The following is a 23,139-nucleotide window of genomic DNA, read 5'->3' on the forward strand; positions in this document are numbered from 1 at the left end:
TATTAAATTGGTATTTAGTTTATGACACTAACATGATAGCTCTTCAAGGCTCATTCATTTTTAATTTCATTTAAAAATTTTTAAATTATTTTTTAAATTCCCAGGAGCTGGCATATTGGGAACAGGCAATATCTAATTGTAGGTGAATTTTAAATTGCAAGTTAACCAATGTAAATGTAGAATTTCACAATATTTTAACTAGGAAAATAAGTAAAAGTGTTTTACAAGTAACAGTTATCTTTAGCAATGTATTCACAACTACTAGGCACTTGTACATAAAGAAAGAAGGTTTTCAGTTCAATTTCACATAGTTTAACAAAACATTATGAGGATTTACATTATTGAGAATATGTTTAGCCCAGTGCTGGTGACCGATGCCTGTAATCCAAGCTACTCAACGAGGCTGAGCTCTGAGGATTGAGGTTTAAAGACAAGTGGAGCAAGAAAAATCCATGCGACTCTCATCTTTAATTAAACATCAAAAGAGCCAGACATTGAGCCTGTAATAGAGTGCTAGCCTTGAGCACAAAAGCTCAGGGACAGAGGCTGGGAAGGTGGCTCAGTGGTAGAGCACTTGCCTTGCATGCATGAGGCCCTGGATTCGATTCCTCAGCACCACATAAGCAAAAAGAAAAAAGCCAGAAGTGGCACTGTGGCTCAAGTGGTAGAGCGCTAGTCTTGAGCTGAAGAGCTGAGGGACAGCACCCAGGCCCAGAGTTCATGCCCCATGACTGGACCCCCCCCCCAAAAAAAAAGCTCAGGTACAGTGCCCAGATCTGAGTTCAAGTCCCAGGACCAGTACCAAAGAGGAAATATAGATATAGATATATTCTAAACCGAAATCTGGAACTTGTGAGTTATTTAAAAGTAACACCCAAACGGATGGAAAAATATTGATATCTTATTCCCTTATGGTGGCCAATAGGATTAGAAAAATCTATTACAGCCAGACGCCGGTGGCTCACGCCTACAATAGCTACTCAGGAGGCTAAGATCTGAGGATAATAGTTAAAAGCCAGCTCAGGCAGGAAAGTCCATGAGACTCTTGTCTCCAATAAACCACCAGAAAACTGGAAGAGGCACTGTGGTTGAAGTGGTAGAGTGCTTGCCTTGAGCTGAAGAGCTCAGGGACAGCGCCCAAGCCCAGAGTTCAAGCCCCACAACTGACCCCCTCCCCCCCCAAAAAAACTGTTTAATATCTTTGTGTCTTTTTTTAAGTTAGAATTTTTTTCTAGCAAGATATATGGCTGAAGCCAAGCATGTGGCAGTCCATGACTATAACTCCAGTACTTGGAAAGAAGAGGATCAAAATAAGAGAGAAAAGAGAAAGAGAAACAAATTAGCTGGGATTGCCAAATCAATGTGCCAGCTAACACAAGGAGTTAAGCACACCACAATTAAGCAGAACCCCAAGCCCCAAACTAGCTTTGTGATCTTTGGGGTTCCCTGTGACCCCAGCAGAAAAACTGCTTTGTAAGGATAGGTTCAAGTTGTTCCAATAAGTAAATGTATCAAAGGGATGCAGATTTGCACTCATACACTTTTTTGTTCACTTAGGAATAGAAAATCTTTTGTTGCTTCACAATAACTTTTTCCTCCTGACACGAGTGAACACTAGGTGAATTGCTCTCAATGTCCAAAGTTGAAGAAAAAATGGTGGAGGGAGGGAAATCTCCTAAAATGGGCAAATTAACAACTTGTAAGGTGGGGTTTTTTTTTGGGGGGGGTCCGGTCGTGGGGCCTGAACTCTGGGCCTGGACGCTGTCCCTCAGCTCTTCAGCTCAAGGCTAGCGCTCTACCACTTGAGCCATAGCACCACTTCCGGCTTTTTTCTTTTTGCTTATGAGGTGCTGAGGAATCGAACCCAGGGCCTCATGCATACAAGGCAAGTGCTCTACCACTGAGCCACCTTCCCAGCTCCACTATCCAGCTTTTGTATGGTCTGTATGCCAAGGTCAGGCTGGCCCTCCTAGGATGAATTTGGAAGTTCTCCTTTGTTTTGTTTTTGTTTTTGTTTTTGTTTTTGTTTTTTAAAGTTTAAGTAGGATTAGTATTAGTTTTTCTTTGAATTTTTGGCAGAATTCACCATGAAGCCATCTAGACCTGGGCTTTTCTTCACTGGGGCGGGGGGGGGGGGGGGACCCGCAGGGAGGGGAAGGAGAGAGGGAGAGATTGGAGAGAGAGAGAAAGTGTGTGTGTGTGTGTGTGTGTGTGTGTGTGTGTGTGTGTGTACTGGAGATTTGACTCACGGCTTCTCCCTCTTGCTTGACTTGGTTGTTCATAAGTGGTACTCTACCACCTGAGCCATGCCTCTAGGCTGGCCTTTTGCTATTTATTTTGAAGATAATATCTAGTGAACTTTGCTTCCCTAGCTGGTCTTAAAACATTTTCCTCCACAACTTAGTTATCAAGAATCTAGAGTTACAGGTATGAACTACCATGCCTGACTCTCCAATATTGTTCTTATAAATAGTAAGTGGTATTTAGAAACTAAGAATTGGCATTAGATTTGTTCAGTATTCTAGACTATTGTTGTTTTCTGATTCTTTCTATAGATGGAGCTAGGAAATACACTCATAGACACACACACACACACACACACACACACACACACACACACACACACACGATGTACACTGACACTCCAATTGAAAGCAGAAAGAAGCTATCAATGGTGGTCCATGCCTGTAATCCTAGATACTCAGGAGGCTGAGATTGCAGTTCAAAACCAGACTAGGCAGGAAAGTCCATGAGACCTTTCTCTCTTATTAACCAAAACAAAAACAAAAAAAAAAAAAACCAGAAATAAAGTAGTGGTAGAGCACTAGGCTTGAGCAAAACAATAGTTTGGGGACAACACCCAGGCCCTTAGTTCAAGCTCCATTACTGACTAAATACACACACACATGAACAAAGTAACAAGCAAATCAATAAAGCATAATGATAGGATTTTATTTTACTCTCTGAGTATTTCTTCACATCCGTGAGCCAAACATGGTTCAGCACAATGCTTAGAAGATTTTGCTATTGATTTGGAAACAAAATCATACTTAACAATTAGCAAATTCCAAATTGTTTAAAGAGTAAGAAAACAAGTGTGAAAGTAATTTTTTAAAAAACCTGCAGGAGGGGCTGGGAAGGTGGCTCAGTGGTAAGAGTGCTTGCCTTGCATGCCTGAGGCCCTGGGTTTGATTCCCAGCACCACATAAGCAAAAAGAAAAAAGCCAGAAGTGGCGCTGTGGCTTAAGTGGTAGAGCGCTAGCCTTGAGCTGAATGGCTGAGGGACAGCGCCCAGGCCCAGAGTTCAGGCCCCACGACCGGACCCAAAAAAACAAAAAACAAAAAACAAAAAAAAACCTGCAGGAGCCCCACAAAAAATAAAATACCTAGGAATTAACTAAAGAAGTGAAGTACTTCTATGCTGAAAACTTTAAAAACCTGAAAAGGGAAATTAAAGCAAAACTTAAGGAAAAAACCTCCTATGCTCCTGGATTGGGAGGATTAACATCATGAAAATAGCAGTACTGCCAAAGGCTATCTACAAATTCAATGCAATACCCATTAATATCACAACCTCATTCTCCAATGAAATAGAAGAGGCAATCCAAAAATTCATATGGAACAATGAAAGACCCCGAATAGCAAAAATAATCCTTAGCAGAAAGAACAGTGCTTTCAGGAATAACAATACCAGACTTCAAACTCTACTACAAGGCCATAGTAATCAAAACAGCTTCGTACTGGCACAAGCACAGACATGAAGAGCAATGGAATAGAACCAAAGACCCAGAAATGAACCTATAGACTTATAGATGCCCAATCTTCAATAAGGGAGCCAGAAAAATAGAATGGAAGAAAGACAGCCTCTTCAGTTAATGGTTCTGGCAAAACACATGTAGAAATCTAAAGCTAGATCTTTATCTAGAATCAACTGCACCAGAATCAACTCCAAATGGATCAAAGACCTTGAGGTCAGAGCAGATACCCTGAAAATATTAAAGGAAGGAATAGAGAAACTCTAGGGCTCCTTGGAACAGGCTGAAATTTTCTTAATAAAGACTTAGAAACACAACAAATCAAAGAAAGGTTGAACAACTGGGATTGCATTAAACTGCAGAGCTTCTGCATAGCAAAGGACGTAGCAAGATCAATAGAAAGCCCACGGACTGGGAGGAGATCTTCACTAGCCATACAACAGACAAGGGCCTCACATCTAAAATACACTTAGACCTCAAAAAATTAAATTCTCCAAAAACAAATCCTCAAGGAAACAATTGCCCCATCAACAAGTGGGCCAAAGAGAGATTTCTCTGAAGAAGAAATAAGAATGGCCAATAGACACATGAAGAAATGCTCATCTTCTCTGGCCATAAAAGAAATGCAAATCAAAACAACATTGAGATTCCACCTCACCCCAGCTAGAATGGCTATAATCAAGAACTCTAATAACAATAGATGCTGGAGGGGATGTGGCCAAAAGGGAACCCTACTGCATTGTTGGTGGGAGTGTAAACTTGTTCAACCACTTTGGAAAGCAGTATGGAGCTGGGAAGAGATGTGAAGGGAAAAAGAAGGAGGAGGCTGCAATGCTTGATAAGAAATGTACTCATTATCTTGCCCATGTAATTGCAACCCCTCTATACAGTATGTTCACAAAAAATAAAAATTAAAATTAAAAATAAAAAAAATTAAAAAAAAATTTAAAAAAGCAGTATGGAGGTTCTTGAAAAAACTCTACATGGAGGGGCTGGGAAGGTGGCTCAGTGGTAGAGTGCTTACCTTGCATGCATGAGACCCTCAGTTTGATTCCTCAGCACCAGATAAACAGAAAAAGCCAGAAGTGGTGCTGTGGCTCAACTGGTACAGTGCTAGCCTTGAGCTAAAGAGCTGAGGGGCAGTGCCCAGGCCCAGAGGTCAGGCCCCACAACCAACAAAAAAAAAAAAAAAAGACTCCACATAGAGTTCCCCTATGACCCAGCAATCTCACTTTTAGGCATTTACCCAAATGAAGACAAATATGGCCATACTAAAGCTACCAGCACAACTATGTTTATCCCAGCATTATTCACCATAGTTAAGATGTGGAACCAACCCAGATGCCCCTCTGTAGATGAGTGGATCAAGAAAATGTGATATATATACATATACAATGGAATTCCATGCTTCCATCAGAAAGAATGACACTGCCCCATTTGTTAGGAAATGCAGAGACCTGGAAAAAAAAATCATATTAAGTAAGCCAGGCAAAGAAATTTAGGCCCATGGTTTCCCTTATTTGCAATAATTAGAATATGTATAGGATAATCTTATCAGATGAGCTGAAAAGCTCAAATGCTGTCTACATGCATCATTTAAGTTGATGCTAAGTGAAATCAACCCCAAGATATGGACACAAGAGGTTTGTCTTTGTTGTTGTTGTTTAAAATGTACTAGGTGTTTTTTTTTTGTTTCCTTTGTATGTTCTTCCCCCTATGGTATATCCCCTGTTGTCACTGTACTTGATTTTGGTACCCAGCATCTTGTATATACATTTGTCTAATCTGAGGAGGGGAAGGGGAATAACAAAATGCTGAAAGAAGGACACAGGATGACCCATTGCAACAATGATACCCACAGGACAGTATATTGCAAATGAACTTTATAACTTCATGCAGGGGGTGGGGAATGGGGAGGAGTGTGGGAGGTGGGAAAGAGAAGGGATAGTGGGACAACAAAAAGGGAAGGGGTAACAGTGATTGATGAGAAATGTACTCATTGCCTTGCTCATGTAACTGTAACCCCTCTGTACAGCATCTTTACAATAATTTACAATAATTTTTAAAAGCATATTCATGAAAATGGTAATCAACTGGATAGAATCAAACACGTACTTGTGTTGAAAAATGACCTCTTTAGAGATGACATATAGTAGCTATAAGAAAGATAAGCAATTCTTGGTTAAAGGCATACCTGTTTTTATTCTGCATTAGCCAAGTACATGAAATAAATTCTGTTGAATACAAAAAAAAAACCTGCAGAAGAACATGAAAAGAGAAAACCCTTGTTCAGATAGATTAAAAACCCAGAAAGGAAAGGCTGATAGGGTTGTCTGTGAATAATATGATTGGGTTGACTCAGTTTTCTCGTGCTTAAGAGCAGGAAGTGAATCATGGGGTCATGTTGTATGGTTTCCAATTTAGAGAGCTGGTGACATATTGTATTGCAAATAGCAAATGCAAGCTCCAACTTTAGAGTGAACCCCACCAACAGGTACAATTGACTAGGTAACTCTTTAAAGGTGTGTGTCTCTATCTCTCTGTCTCCTTCTCTCTCTCTGACAATGTCTTGCTATGTAGTCCAGGCTGGCCTCAAACTCAAAAAACTTCTGCCTCAGCTTCCCATGTGCCCATATTACAGATGCACTCTACCATGTCAGGCTCTTTAAAGATCTTGAAGGACCAACGACAAATACTGGAGGGGATGCAGAGAAAGAGGAACCCTATTACACTGCTGGTGGGAATGTACACTTATACAACCACTTTGGAAAGCAGTCTGGAAGGTCCTCAGAAAGCTAAATATTGACCTCCCTTATGACCCAGTCATACCACTTCTAGGCATCTATCCTGAACAACAGGAACCAGTATACAAGGACACATGCACCTCCATGTTTATTGCAGCACTGTTCACAATATCCAGGATATGGAAACAACCCAGATGTCTCACCACAGATGAATGGATCCAAAAATTGTGGTATCTAAACTCAATGGAATATTATGCAACCATTAGAAAGGACAAAATAATGGCATTTGAGGGAAATGGATGGAGCTAGAAGACATCATGTTGAGCGAGATAAGCCAAGAGCCAAACAGCACATGGTCTCCCTGATAAATGGATGTTAAATCCAACACGTAAGGTGATACGACAAAATTAACAAGACTTAAGAAACAAAGGACTTCCACTCATCTGGTCAAATCACTACTAAATAACCCCATGCTGCTGATCACATGTATGGTATATATGTGTACACCGGAGGGAAACCAGGAGGACGACACAGAACTAGAGGGAATCAGGGAAAAACATACAACAGCAGGCCCCATCAGCTGCATTGGACATTGATCAAAATGAACTAAGCAACTCAATGGCAGCGATGGGAGGGAGGGAACAAGTGGGAAAGAGGGAACAGCTGATGCTATGCAAAAGAAAAGAAATGAAATATCACCCAATGTGGAAGAAATAACTGTATCGCAAAGCTCATAGAACTCATAAATGTTATAGACCACGATAGACAATTTGCCCCATGAAAGTTAGAATGTGTTTGTGATTTTAACTAAGCTTCACAACCCCAAATACTGTGAAATTTGGGGGATTATGTAACCACTTAATCACAATAAAGAATTTGAAGGAAAAAAAAAAAGCTCTCGAAGGCCGTTCAGAGAGCAGTGGTCCAGACACCACTTGAAAAATGCTTCAGAGCAAAATCCACACATAGCTAGTAGCAGCAGGAGCAAGTGTCCAGTAGAAGGAATTGGTGCCTGTGAGGGTCATGAGATATTCTACCTGCAAGGGGCTTTTGGTCACCTGCTCAGCCATCAGCTTCGAGGAGGTTAGCTTTTCCTCATGGCATCTGCTCAACATCCCTGGGACAGACAAGATGTAGGTTCCATTGTAGGCACATGGAGGAGGCTGAAGAGTCCTCAGCTGCGCAGAGGAAGCAGCAGATGCTAGACACCTTTCAGAGAATGAGGGATGAAATATCCCCTTTGTAATTCTGCCCGGGCGTTGCTCCTGTATGAAGGAAGTGCCATGAAGCCTTGGAACCACATACCACCATCTGCCTATGGCCCAGCAGTAGTGAGGAAACATAGGGTGGTTTCTTAAAGATTAAACCAAAACCGGTGCCCATGGCTCAGGCCTCTAATCCTAGCGACTCAGGTGGCTGAGATCTGAGGATTGTAGTTCAAAGCCAGCCTGGGCAGAAAAGTCCCTGTGAGACTCTTACCTCCAATTAACCACTCAAAAGATGGAAGTGGCACTGTGGCTCACGTGGTAGAGTGCTAGCATTGAGCACAAAGAGGTTCAGGACAACGGCCACGCCCTGATTTCAAGCCCACAACTAAAAACAACAACAAAAAAGATTAAGCCAAAACTCTCCATTTGACCAAGGATGATCAATTCTGGGATGTACACCCAAGAATTAAAATCAAAGTGGGGCTGGGAAGGTGGCTCAGTGGTAGAGTGTTTGCATGCATGAGGCCCTGGGTTCGATTCCTCAGCACTACATATGCAGAAAAAGCCAGAAGTGGTACTATGGCTCAAGTGGTAGAAGGAAGGCTAGCCTTGAGCTGAAGAGCTGAGGGACAGTGCCCAGGCCCAGAGTTCAGACCCCACAACCAACCAAAAAAGAAGAAGAAGGAGGAGGAGGAGGAGGAGGAGGAGGAGGAGGAGGAGGAGGAGGAAGAGACGGAGGAGGAGGAGGAGGAGGAGGAGGAGGAGGAGGAGGAGGAGGAAGAGGAAGAATTAAAATCAAAGTCCTAAACAGCTGTGTATATCCCAATATTTATAGCAGCACTGTTGAGAATGTGAAACTATAACCAACTGTTTGTCAATTGATAACTGAACAAAATGGGACTTACTCATACAATGGAATGTGTTAAGCCTTAGACAAGAATGAAATCATGATATATGCTACAACCTGAGCAAACTCTAAAGACATGACAAAAAGCTGGGAGGGCACTTGCCTAACACCTGGAATCCTAACTACTCAAGATCTAGGGATCAAGGTTCAAGGCTAGCCAGGGCAGGAAAGTCCTTGAAACTCTTACCTTCAGTGAACCACCAAAAAGCCAGAAGAGGAGCTGTGGCTTAAGTGGTAAAACACTAGCCTTGGGTAAAAATGCTCAGGGACAGCACCCAGACCCTGAATTCAAGCCCCGGGATTGGCACAAAACAAAAACAATAGGAGATGCATCTTCTAGGCTTTCTAAACCCTCCATCCAGGCCAAAGTGCCATCTGCTTGTCACCTGACCAAGGACATACTAGAAATGTCTCCACCAGCCTCAACAAGGTAAGGTACATGGTTCAGGCAAAAAACGAACTAGAGGACGTTTCAAATTTTGTGAAATAAGATCTACCACTCTGCTGTCACTGAATTTAAGAGTCTTTTCTCCAAGAGGAGGGAAAATAAATTGAGCAGGGAAAAAAAATGTTTGCAGCAGCTGGATCTTAAATTAGCTATTTTGTCTCTCAAGACTGGAAAACACCTGGTCCCAGCAGACTTTCCATTGAGTTTTATACGACTTTCAAAAATAGACTAATTCTGAGCTGACTGGCAAGATTTAGTGATGTTGGGTTGTCTCCCACAACTTTATCTAAGCACAAGCAATCACACAATATTTTTTATTCTTATTTTTTAACAGGGGGAGGGGTATGCAAAATTACTGGTGTATCTTTCCTCAACCAAAATGTTGTTTTGATAACTCAGGAAATTTGTAACAGAGCAAAGCACATGTTTTTAGAGAATGCCTGAAATGAGCAACTAAAAAGGATGTCAGACCAGACAGTGCTGGTACTTAGAGCACAGCTCTTAGACCAGCAACCTTAGCTTGTCCTCAGAACTTATTAGAAATACACAACCTTGCCAGGCACTGGTGGCTCACACCTGCAATCCTAGCTATTCAATAGGCTGAGATCTGAAGATCAAGATTTAAAGCCGGCCTGGGCAGGAAAGTCCATGAGACTTTTATCTCCAATAAACCACCAGAAAACTGGAAGTGGCACCATGGCTCAAAGTGGTAGAGTGCTAGCCTTGAGCAAAAAGAGCCCAGGGACAGTGTCCAGGCCCCAAGTTCAAGTCTCATGACTGACAAAAAGAAAAATAAAAAGAAATACACAATCTCACCAGGTGCTGACAACTCATGCATGTAGTCCTAGCTACTGAGGAGGCTGAGATCTGAGGATTGCAGTTCAAAGTTAGCCCAGGCAGGAAAGTCCATGAGACTGTTATCACTAATTAACCACAAAAAGCCAGAAGTAGAGTTGAGGCTCAAGTAAGTGTAAAGTACTAGTCTTGAGCACAAATGCTCAGAGACAGCACCCAGGCCTAGAGTTCAAGCTCCAGAACCGGAAAGAAAGAAACAGTGGGGGGAGGGGGAGAGAAGGATAGAAGGATGGAAGGAAGGAAGGAAGGAAGGAAGGAAGGAAGGAAGGTGCATGCCAGGTGTGGTGGCTTAAGGTTTACACCTGTAATCCTAACTACTGAAGAGGCTGAGATCTGAGGCTCTTGGGTCAATGCCAGCCTGGGCAGAAAGGCCATGAGACTCTTAGCTCCAATTAATCACCCAAGAGCCATAAATGGAGCCAGTCTTGAGCAAAGAAATCTCAGGGACAGTGCCCAGGCCCTGAATTCAAGCCCCAGGTTATGCACAAAAAAAAGAAAGAAAGAAAAGGAAAAAAGAAACATACAATCTTTTCCTTTAACCCTGACCTGATAAATTAGAACCATTTTCATAAAGTTCCTATTTTGGGTATGAAATGTCCCCCCAAAAAGCTCAAGTGTTGAAGGCTTGTGCCCCAGCTGGTGGTGCTACTGAGGTTGCTAACTCATTGATGGGTTAATCCATTGATGAATTCATACTGAATGGGCTATTTGGAGGTGGGGTCTGATTGGAGGAAATGGCTCATGGGGGCATGGCTTTGAAAGATTGTCTGGTCCTGGTCCCCTTCCTCTCATGCTCTCTGCTTCCTGGCCTCCATGATTTGAGCAGCCTCCTCTAGCCACACACTCCCACCACCATGACAGTCTGCCTTGTCTCAGATCCAAAGCAATGGAGCCAGCTGATATTGAATGGAAAGCTCTGACATTCTGAGCCAAAACAATCTTTCCTGTTTTTCTTATATATCTTGTTATAGTCACAGAAAGTCAATCGATATACCTAAGAATGTCCACTAAAACTTGCAATGAGTTTTGGACTTCCTTTGGCTGAATTTGCTGAATATTTACTAAAAATACATCACCTCCATTAAGTCAGAATCTGTGCTCCTCCACCCAAGGGGATGAGGGGACCAAGAGAAGTAAAACTCATTTATGGGATGTGAGTGGCTCATCCCTGTAATTTTAAGGATGTGTCTATCATTAATCTCATTTCATCCTTACCTCCTCAGTTTCTCTTCCCAACACAAATATAATGGAGTTGAGACACAAAAGGGACTTGGAGGAGATGGCTTTAGTTAGTGAGCTGTCAGCTTCACCTCCCAGGAGTGAGCTTTAAATAACTCGTGTGTGTGTGTGTGTGTGTGTGTGTGTGTGTGTGTGTGTGTGTGTGTGTGTGTGTGTGTGTGTGTGATGAGACCCAGGGGCCCCGGAGGAATCTCTCATCAGCTTTTTGTCATGTGTGAGAGTCCCTCACCGGATCAGTGCTTTTCCAGGTTTCTTGTAGGTGGCTTGGAGCTCTGCCCTGCAGCGAGCAACACAAACTGAATCCATTGATTCAAATCCTTCTGGTCCATGCATAATCCTATTGGCCAAAGGTAAAGACTTGGAGTTGGAGGGGAGCAGGACCTGAACCCGAGGATACAGCAAGGGAAGAGGAGAAAGAACTCAGGGAGGATGGGTCACTTACCTCTTAGGGCTAAGACCAACTTTGGGAGGCTGGGGGGAAATCAGGTGCTGGACACCTGGCCTCTTTGCCCAACTTGTTCCAGCTACCTGGGGAGAGAAAGGGAGGAGAAGGAAGGGAAGGAAATGGAAGGGAAGGGAAGAAAGAGAAGGGAAAGGGAAGATGAAGGGAAAGGAGAGAAGAAAAAGGAAGCAAGGGAGGGGGAGAGGAAGGGAGGGGGAGAGGAAGGGAGGGGAGGAGGGGAGAGAAGAGAGAAGAGGCATGGGGAAGAGAGAGGAAGCAAAAGGAGGGAAGACAAAAGGTCTGGAGAGGCAAGAGGGGAAGGGGAGAGGAGGGGAATTGGAAGGGAATAGAGTGAAGAGAAGGGAAAGAATCTATAAGGGGACTAAACAGTATACCACACAAAAGACCATGTAACCTCTTTTCTACATCAGTTCTTTTTTTCAGTTTGTTAGTATTATAAAGGTGATGTACAGTTAGGTTATAGTTCCAAATAAGTCAGGTAATGAGTACATTTCTTTTTGGACAAGGTCACACCATTTTTGTTTGTTTTCTTTTTAAGGAAATAAAGCCTGGAAAAAGGTGGCCAGAAGTTAACTGAGCAAGATGCTGTAGCTGGATAGGATGGTTCATGCAGTATCTGTGGATGAACCCCAAATCCCTGAGAGGCCCGGCAACCTGCATGCCCCTGCGAGTAATGTGAGGTGCTGAGTGAAACCAGGGCTGTGCGTGGAGTCCCAGGGCCATGATTTCTCAAGCAGATCATGTCTCTGCCTTCAGGCAGCAAGTCAGAAAGTCAAGGCTATGAGAACCGAGTCTGACTTAGTTTTGCACACATTATTAAGTTCTACATCTGCAGCCAGATTCAGGCAACATTCTAACTATGCAAATGGCTGCATGCTTTGGATGGTAAATGTCCTCCAAAGGCCTACCTATGGCTGAAAGGCTTGCTTCCCAGCTTGGCACTCTTTGGCAGGTGGTGGCAACTTTAAGAGGCGGGGCCTAGTGGGAGGTCTCCTGGTCATTGGGGTGTGTCTTCTTGAAGGAAGTATTGGACCCCCTGCCCCTTCTCTTCTTTCCTTTTGCTTCTCAGCTGTCATGAGGGGAAAAGCTGGCCGTGATCTGCTGCTTCCTCCCAGGCCCCAAAATACAGAACCAGCCAACATTCAGCTGAAATCATGAGCCACTGTGGTTGTCTCAGGTGTTTCTTATAGGAACAGAAAGCTGAGGAACACAGTGAACTTCCCTGTCAAACAGACACGAGACAGGGTACAAGTCATGATTCTGTTTCAGTTCCCATCAATAAAATGAAGTGCCTACTTGGTGGGGTTACAAGAGCAAAGTTTGTTTTCTCAAACTCAATCATATGGGGATGATCACTTTGAACAGTAGATTCTGGCTGGGCACCAATGGCTCATACCTGTAATCCTAGCTACACAGGAGGCTGAGATCTGAGGACTGCAGCCCAGGCAGGAAAGTCTGTGAGACGCTGATCTCCAAATACCAGCAACAAGCTGGAAGTGGAGCTGTGGCTTAACTGGTGGAGTGATATCCTTAGTAGAAAAAGCTCAGGGACAGCACCCAGGTCTCAGAGTTTAAACCTTAGGATAAATATAGAAAGAGAGAGAGACAGAGACAGAGACAGAGACAGGGAGGAAGGAAGGAAGGGAGGAAGGAAGGAAGGAAGGAAGGAAGGAAGGAAGGAAGGAAGGAAGGAAGGAAGGAAGGAAGGAAGGAAGGAGGAACTTTAATGTGGGGAAGGTCTAGGGGTATGATGATAGATCCTGGTGATCATCAACACCAAGAAAAATAAAGATGGGGGAAAATAGCATAGAGCCAGGCACTGATATCTCACGCCTGTAATCCTAGCTACTCAGGAGGCTGATATCTGAGAATCATGGTTCAAAGCCAGCCCAGGCAGGAAAGTCCCTGAGACTCTTTATCTCCAATTAACCACCATAAAACCAGAAGTGGTAGTGTGGCTCCAAGTGGTAGAGGGCTAGTCTTGAGTGCTCAGGACAGCACCTGAGTTCAAGCCCCATCACCAACAGAAAACAAAAATAAATAAATAAATATATTTCCATGGAGTTTTCACCCAGCTTTCCTAAATGATAACATGTTATATACCATCATAGGTCAGTGCTCAAAGCATGGTACCTGGCATTAAAATGACATTATTAACTCATCTTCAGTCATTTTTCAAATTTGATCAGTTTCCCCACTAATATCCTTTTTCTGCACCACAATCCATACATGTATCACATACTGTATTTAGTAGTCTTGAGTTCTCAGTCTCCTTTGATCTGGGACACACTTTACAAGAGACAGCTATAACAACAATAATGCTTGAATTTTTTATGACTAGGCTCCAGTTGCTCACACCTATAATCCTAGCTACTCAGGAGGCTCAGATCTAAGGATCACAGTTCAAATCCAGCCAGGGTATGAAAGTCCAAGAGACTCTTACCTCCAGTTAACCACCAAAAAAGCCAGGAGTAAAGCTGGGACTCAAATGGTAGAACACTAGTCTTGAGCACAAAAGCTCAGGGACAGTGCCTAGGCCTTGAGTTCAAGCCCCAAGAGTAACACACACACACACACACACACACACACACACACACACACACACACACACACACACACACACACACACACACACACACAGAAACCAGAGGTTTTAGTTTTCAACCTCAAACCCCAGGAATTCCACACATCAAGCAAGACCACTTACCCCTATAAACCAAATAAAGAGACATGATGAGGGATAGAAAAAGAAGATTTATTATGCGATACCAGCATGTTGTAGAAAAAAATATCACTTTAGTAAACCTTTCTTTGGTTGGTTGTGGAGCTTGAATTCAGGGCCTGGGTGTTATTCCTGAGCTCTTTTGCTCAAGACTAGTGCACTACCACTTTAAGCCATGGCGCCACTTCCGGTTTTCTGGTGGTTAATTGGAGTTGTTTTTTTTTTTTAATATTATTTTATTTTATTTGAGAACATACTGTACAGAGGGGCTACAGTTACATGGGCAGGATAATGCATACATTTCTTACCAAGCATTGCAGCCTCCTCCTTTGTTTACCCTTCACCTCCCTTCCCAGCCTCCCCCCTCCCCCCACCCACTCATACCCCCCTCCCCCCCCCCACACCGACATTGTAAAGCTGGTTTTGACATGACATTTTGTACTTCTCATTGTTGCAACAGGTCCACCTGAATCCTTAAACGACTTGTTTGTCTCCATCTCCTCCACATGTTATACTGACATCAAATATAGTGAAAGCGGGAATTGGAGTTAAGTCTCACAGACTTTCCTGCTCTGGCTGGCTTTGAACCGCTATCCTCAGATTTCAGCCTCCTGAGTAGCTACAATTACAGGTGTGAACCACCGGAGCCCAGCTCATTTTAGTATATCTTCAGCCATCATCTCTGGGATTCAAAGGTGTTTATATATATATGTGTGTGTGTGTGTGTGTACTTATATTTATATTTATATATTTGTTTATATTTATATATGTATATATAATATTTTAATATTTATTTAGATGTAATATATTATATAACATGCGTGTATATACGTGTGTGTGTGTGTGTGTGTGTGTGTGTGTAAATAAAACAACTTCCAGAGAAGCTGTTACAACTGTCATCACTGATCAGGATAAACAAGTCATGATTAACTGGTAGATAGTCTGTCCTGAAGAGGCTGTATTGTTTCTGTCTCAGTTGCTGCTAGTCCTAAAGATATGATTGATTCATCCTGTTCTTCTTGGAATTGGAGGTGATTGTAAAGTGACTGGAGAGAGGCTGGCTTGGAGCTGAAATACACAATGGAGGCAGAGAAGCTAAGCTTGGTTTTTGCTTTTAATTAATTCATGGACCCAGCAAAATCAACTTTCAGCAGGTCTTACACTAATGCTTTTTTTGAGTTCAAATGGTTCTCAGTGTTCATAAGACTTACCTGGAGGTCTTGTTTCATAATTATCTTAAAGAACTTCACTTATTTATTTACTTAGTATGTTTGGGGCAGTACTGAGCTTTGAATGCAGGGCTTGCTAAGCAAGCTTTCTGCATGTTAACCACTCTTTCAGTTGTATTTAGGTTTTGGTGATGTTAGAGAATGTGTATTTTTACCAATACACCAGGTGATTACCCTTTGAGAAACCACATGCAAGAGTATCTGACACAGGATCAGTAAAGGTGCTGCATGGAGCGCTTGCAGGGATTAACTCTATTTCTTAGGAGAAAAAAAAGCTTTTTTGAAGGGCACTGGTGGCTCATTCCTGTAATCCTAGCTACTCAGGAGGCTGAGATCTGAGAACTGAGTTTTAAAGCCAGTTCAGGCAGGAAAGTCCATGAGACTCTTTATCCCCAATTAACCACCAGAAAACTGAAAATGGAGCTGTGGCTCAAAGTGGTAGAGAGCTAGCCTTGAGCAAAAGAGCTTAGGGACATTGCCCAGGCCTTGAGTTCAAGCCCCACAGATGACAAAAAGAAAAAAAAATTTTAAGCCTTATATCCACCCAGTAAAATTCCTAGATACTCTTTCTCCTACATAATTCTGATTCAAGTGGAAGCTCAATTGCTCCATTTTGCTCTTTGCTTTGTCTGGTGAAATGCTCTTTTATTTATGTTTTCCTGGTGCAGCCATGTTGTCTCGCTCATTCCCAAAAATTGCCACTAGGGGGCACACATGACATCCGACCATGGACTCACAAACCATCAGCCAGGGCCTCAGGGTCTGGGTCTTGATGCCTCTGAATAGGATGAATTCCAGAACTTCTGACTTAGGGCCATCTCTTTATTGTTAATAATTAAAGAGGCATGTGGGCCTGGAGATGTGAGGTGTGTGGGCTTGGACCCTACCTGGGGATTTTTGCTGAAGGTTTCTGATTTGAGCTGTCCTGTGCAGAACACAGAACAGGCGGTAACACACTTTCCCATCTGCTCTTTGTGACAAAGCACCTTGCTAAACAAAACAGTGAGCAAAACTACCCTCCTCCCTTTATGCCAGGTGCCAGTGACCACACCTGTAATCCTAGGTACCCAGGAGGTGGAGATCTGAGGGTCACAGTTTGAAGCCAGCCCAAGCAGGAAAGTCCAGTAGACTCTTATCTCTAATTAACCACCAAAAAGTTGGAAGTGGAGCTGTGGATCAGGGAGTAGAATGTCAGCCTTGAGCAAAACAAAATCAACTCAAGGATAGCACCCAGGGTCCAAGTCCCCAGGATACTCTCTCTCTCTCTCTCTCTCTCTCTCTCTCTCTCTTTCACACACACACACACACACATACACACACACACACACACACACATACACACACACACACACCACAAAATCCCCTTTTATGTGGTTATCATTACCCACCTTCATAATCCTCTAATCAAAGGTGATCAGTAGCTGAGCGCCATTGGCTCACGCCTGTAATCCTAGCTACTCATGTGGCTGAGATCTGAAGATTGAGGTTCAAAGCCAGCCCGGGCAGGAAAGGCTGTGAAACTTTTTATCTCTAATTAAACACCAGAAAATCGGAAGTGACACTGTGGCTCTAGTGGTAGAGCCTTGAGTTGAAGAGCTGAGGGATGGCGCCCAGGCCCAGAGTTCAAGCCCCACAACTGACAAAAACAAAAGTGATCAGCAAAGAAGGGTCCAGTTGTACCAATGGTCAGTTCAATGTCAAGACCACACAACAGAGACTGGATTTTGGTCTTTGGCTTACTGCTGGTATAATTCTACAGGCCTTGAAGAAAGGAGACCAGAGACCAGCCCTGTCACAATTAGAAAAGAGATCGCAACATCAGGGCTGTCAAAACCCAGCTATCGCTGGTCACATATGTTTGGAAGGTAGCCCATACTTTGCTTTCCTATGAAGGATGTGGCCCATGTGCAGAGATACCTTAAATGTGGGGTAAGTGGGACATGGTTTGAAGGCATAGGTCAGCATCAGCATGAATTCTTTCTACTCATCAGTCTTCCAACAGTTACCCTGTATCTAGGAATGATACTATAAGCCATCTCAGCCAGCTGCTACTTTGAACACAGTACCAGTACTGCATGCAGGGTTGAATGAATACCATGTCTTCCTGATTCCTCTGTCTTACAGGCTCAGTTTACTTCTTTGGACTCATTAGGTGTGACTGTATTTGAGAAAAGCATAATGCCCCAAGCTTCTCAGCCTCCTGCTCACTAGATGTCATTCCATGCCTGTGAGGTATGATCGAGCCTAGTGGTATTTCTTTCCACTGTGACAGTGAATCCAGAGGCTGAGAGGATCTGTGTGTGTGTGTGTGTGTGTGTGTGTGTGTGTGTGTGTGTGTGTGTGTGTGTGTGTGTGTGTGTGTGTGTGTGTGTTTTGGGGCTTGAACTCAGGGCCTGGGCACTGGCCATAAGCTTTTGTACTCAAGGCTAGTGCTTTACCATTTGGGCCACAGCTCCACTTTCAAATTTTTGGTGTTTAACTGGAGATAAGTCTTATGGAGTTTCCTGCCTGTGCTTCAAACAGCAGTCCTTGGGTTTCAACCTCCTGACTAGCTAAGATTACAACCCTGAGCCACTGGTGTCCAGCTTATCTTTAAATATTTTATGTGGAATGCCCAATTGATCATTAGACCCAGGACACAGATTTGGCTGAGAGCTTCAGCTTATGCTAATGTCCTCAGGAGACCAGTTCCTAGTCATGATCTGTTCCTGTTCTCTACCTCTGAAAACATCAGACCAATGATCATGTTCTAAAAGAAGTAATTTGATGGAGAGATGCCAGAAACCAAAATTTGGAGATTCTTTCTACTTTCTGTTTAACTGGCATTACCTACATGGTATCTTAAGGAAACAGAAGGTTCAGTTATTGATTTTCTCTTTCTTTTTTGGACAGTTGTAGTATTTGAACCCAGGGTCTAGATGCTGTCCCTGAGCTTTTTTTGCTCAAGGTAGCCCTCTGCCAGTTGAGCTACAGCTCTACTTCCAGTTTTCTGTGGCTAATTGGAAATAAGAGTCTCATGGACTTTCCTGCCTAGGCTGACTTTGAACTGTGATCCTCAGATCTCAGCCTCCTGAGTAGCTAGGATTACAGCATCCAGCTGTCTTTTTTGCCTTCTTTCTTTCAATGTTCCTCCTTTCTTTCTTTCCTCCTTTCTTTCTTTCTTTCTTTCTTTCTTTCTTTCTTTCTTTCTTTCTTTCTTTCTTTCTTTCTTTCTTTCTTTCCTCCTTCCTTCCTTCCTTTCTGTCTCTCTCCTCTCTCTTTCTTTCGGTATAAATTCTCATTTAAATATGAATTTAGGCACGTCTCACAACTTTCAGTGCTTGTATTTCAATTTATACTAAGCTCAAAATGTTCTTAGCTTTATGTGATATTTCGTTTGTATTTAGTTCCCAAATATTTGTGAACTTTGTAGATCTCATTTTAAAATCCTAATTTAATTTCATTGCATTCAGAGAAAATACTTAGTATGACTGAAATCCTTTAAATGTATTGAGCCTTGCATTGTGGCCCACAGTATGTGGCTTGTGTACTTGAAGCAAATGCATAGTCTGCAATTGTTGGACATCTGCCAATGTCATTGGATGTCCTGATTTTCTCTTTACTGTACCCATTTCTGCTTCCAATTCTGTGTTTCTTCAAATATCTTGAATTAATGTAATTAAGTACATAAATTTTGCACCATTATGTCCTCTAAATAATGTGAACTTTTTAGTATTGAGAAATAATCTCAGCCAGGTGCCGGTGGCTCACACCTGTAATCCTAGCTATTCAGAGGCTGAGATCTGAGGATTGTGGTTCAAAGCCAGCCCTGGCAGGAAAGTCCATGAGACTTTTATCTCCAATTAACCACCAGAAAACTGAAAGTGGCACTGTGGCTCAAGAAGCAGAGAGCTGAAGAGCTCAGGGACAGTGCCCAGGCCCAGTGTTCAAGCCCCAAGACCAACCAAAAAAAAGAGAGAGAGAGAGAGAGAGAGAGAGAGAGAGAGAGAGAGAGAGAGAGAGAGAGAGAGAGAGAGAGAGAGAGAGAGAGAGAGAGAGAGAGAGAGAGAAAAGAAATGATTTTGCTGGGTGCTGGTGGCTCACACCTATAATCCTAGCTACTCAGAAAGCTGAAATGTGAGGATCCCAGTTCAAAGCCAGCTCAGGCAGAAAAGTCTGTGGGACTCAATTTCCAATCAGCCATCAGAAATCGAGACTCAAAATAGTAGAGCAGTAACCTTGAGCAAAGAGGAGCACAGGGAAGTGCCCAGGCAACAGATGGAAAAAAGAAAGAAAGGAAGAAGAGGAAAGAAGGAAGGAAGGAAGGAAGGAAAGAAAGAAAGACTCAATCTTCTTTAATCCTTAGTAATGCCCTTTGCTCTGCAATTGACTCGATATTAATATATATATACTCTAGATTTCTTTCAATGTTCACAGAGTATATCATTAACTAGCTGGCTCACAGATGGATGTGTTTTCATCCATTGTGCTATTACCACTAAATACCTGAATCTGGGTGTGGGTGGTGCATGCTTGTAATCCTAGCTACTCAGGAGGCTGAGACTGAAGTGAGCCCAGGCAAGAAAGTCTATGAAATTCTTATCTCCAATTAACCAGCAAAAAAGCCAAGTGGTAGAGCACTAGCTTTGGGCAAAAACAACTCAAGGGCAGTATACCCAGGCCCCAAGTTCAAGCCCCAGGACCAGCACAAAATAAAACAAAAACCTGAGATAGAATAATTTATTTCTTACAGCTCTAGAAACTAGAAACCGACAAGCCGCAATGAAAGTGCTGGCAGGTTCCGTTCTCTACCAAGGGCTATATCCTTCAGGTAGGAAGAGCACTATGTCCTCCATGATGGAAAAGTGAAGGGCAAGCTACTGAGATACTGATACCGTAAGAAGCATCCATCACAATGACATTGGAGAAGCTGACTCCCATGGCATACCACCTCTTTTTTTTTGGGGGGGGGGGGGGGTCCGGTCGTGGGGCCTGAACTCTGGTCCTGGGCACTGTCCCTGAACTTTTGTGTTCAAAGCTAGCATTCTGCCATTGAGTTACTCCTCCACTTCTGGCTTTTTAATTAAAGGGTCTCATGGACTTTCCTGCCAGGGCTGACTTTGAACCATGATGCTTAGTTCTCAACCTCCTGAGTAGCTAGAATTAAAGGCATGTGCCACTAGCCCCTGGCTCATAGCAGTTTTTTTTCCCCTCATCTAATCTCTTAGCTGGATTGTTTAATACATCAACATTTAATATTTTCATCGATTCTGTTTCCCTTTGCTTCTTTTTCTGCTTTTAGATTGCCCAGATAAGTTGTTCCAAATGGGAAAGTAATTCTCTTCACTATCATAGCAGATCTGCTCACATCTAGTTTACATACTAGTATTCTATGGATGGATTCTTTCAATAGGTTTTTACCATGTTCTAAAGTTTGAAAGTACCAGCAATAGGGAAATGAGACAAATAGCACACAGAGCCAACAAACATTTTATTAATTATGACTGTCACTATTACAGTTCTTGGGGTATATAGCAGCTTTCTCAAATTTGATTTCTTATCTGTGAACAGTATATGTGTGTGTGTGTGTGTGTGTGTGTGTGTGCCATTTACATGGGGTCACAGTGGTAATAGTAACATGACTTGGACAGCAACCCCCTAATAGCCTTGTTTGTAAGGATGACCTGAGGTGGTTCAGAGCTGTGAGGAGCAGTCATACTCAGTGAATAGCTGTTAGTAGGGCTGGTATAGAGAGTGTGAAGGGGAGGGGGTGGGCTTGATTTCCAGGTGGGTTCTAGATGCAGCCCAAAAGGCCTTAGAGAAAGACAGAGGGCAGAGATCCTGGAAATGCCATGCCCCACAATGCCAGGAAGCCACCTGAAGTAAGAAAGTGCCTGGAGCACATTGCCCCCTAGCTTCTCTGAAAGAAGTGTGACCCAGCTGACACCTGATATCAATTCAGTGGAATTTATTCTGGACTTTTGGAACAGTGAGACAAGACATCCTTATTGTTTGAGCCCATTCAAACTTGTAGTAATGTGCTACTGCAATGAGATCAGGAATAAAGCTGCCACTAAGCAGTCATGCTGTAGAATATGAGTGGTCTTAAATACAAACTTTAAAAAAAAAGTGGAGGGGGGACTTACAAGCCAGTTGCTGGTGGTTCACACCTGTAATCCTAGCTACTTAGGAGGCTATCTGAGGATCGCAGTTCAAAGCAGGTCAAGAAAGTCTGTGAGGCTCCTATCTCCAATAAATCACTAGAAAACCGGAAGTGGAACTGTGGCTCAAGTGGTAGAGCAAAAGAGGTTGAGGGACCGCATTCAAGCCCTGAGGAATGGTATGCATGCTTACATGCATGCATGTGCACACACACACAAATGTGCCTACACATGTAGGGCAGATCATTCTCTAAGACTTTTTTCTTTAAGGGGTGGGTGAGGGAGGTCAGTTGTGGGGCTGGGCATTGTCCCTGAGTTTTTTTTTTTTTTTCTGGTCATGGGGCCTGAACTTGGGGCCTGGGCGCTGTCCCTCAGCTCTTCAGCTCAAGGCTAGTGCTCTACCACTTGAGCCACAGCGCCACTTCCAGCTTTTTTCTTTTTGCTTATGTGGTGCTGAGGAATCGAACCAAAGGCCTCATACATGCAAAGCAAGCGCTCTATCACTGAGCTACCTTCCCAGCATTCAAGGCTAGCACTCTACAACTTTGAACCACACTCCACATCTGGTTTTTGAGTGGTTGACTTTCATGGGGACTTTTCTGCCTGAGCTCGTTTTGAACTGCGATCCTCAGAGCTCAGCCTCCTGAGTAGTCAGGATCACAGGCATAAGCCACCAGTGACAGAAGACTGTTTTCTTTTAGGATGCACCATTTCACATTCCCTTAGTAAAATATTTTTTTAGTTCCTGAATGACTTCGTAGTTCTCACTTTCCCTAAGGGATCAGTGTTTACTTACTGTGACAATATTGGTAGCAAAGCAGATGCAAAATTAAAAAACTTGAGGCCCAAAACTCAGTTTTGAAGAAATGTCCTTATTTAAAAATATGCACATTAAGGGGCTGGGAAGGTGGCTCAGTGGTAGAGCGCTTGCCTTCCATGCATGAGGCCCTGGGTTCGATTCCTCAGCATCACATAAACAAAAAGAAAAAAGCCGGAAGTGGCACTGTGGCTCAAGTGGTAGAGCGCTAGCCTTGAGCTGAAGAGCTGAGGGACAGCGCTCAGGCCCAGAGTTCAGGCCCCACGACTGGACCCTCCCCCCCCCAAAAAAATGCACATTAGTTTGTCTTTTCTCTGCATGTCAGTGTGGCCAGTATAGAAACAAATAATCACTGTCTGCACATCTGTTACTTGCCAACCGCAGTAGACTTGTCTCACAGCTCATTGGGTATGCTGGGTGAGAACCCATTTTCTTGTTCCCCAATCCATTCACAAATGGATGCCTGTGGGCTGCAAGCATACTCATAAACTTGGGGGACCTGAGTCTCATTCTGTCTGTCAAGTGTACTTCTTTAGAATTTTAAATCTGAATCTCAAATTATCGAATACATTTAAATCAGTAGTTTGTAGCTTAAAATTTGTAGTCACATTC

The sequence above is a fragment of the Dipodomys merriami genome, unplaced genomic scaffold (assembly GCF_024711535.1).
Source record: "Dipodomys merriami isolate MVZ:Mamm:240054 unplaced genomic scaffold, mDipMer1.0.p SCAF_51, whole genome shotgun sequence".
In the NCBI taxonomy this organism is placed as follows: Eukaryota; Metazoa; Chordata; class Mammalia; order Rodentia; family Heteromyidae; genus Dipodomys; species Dipodomys merriami.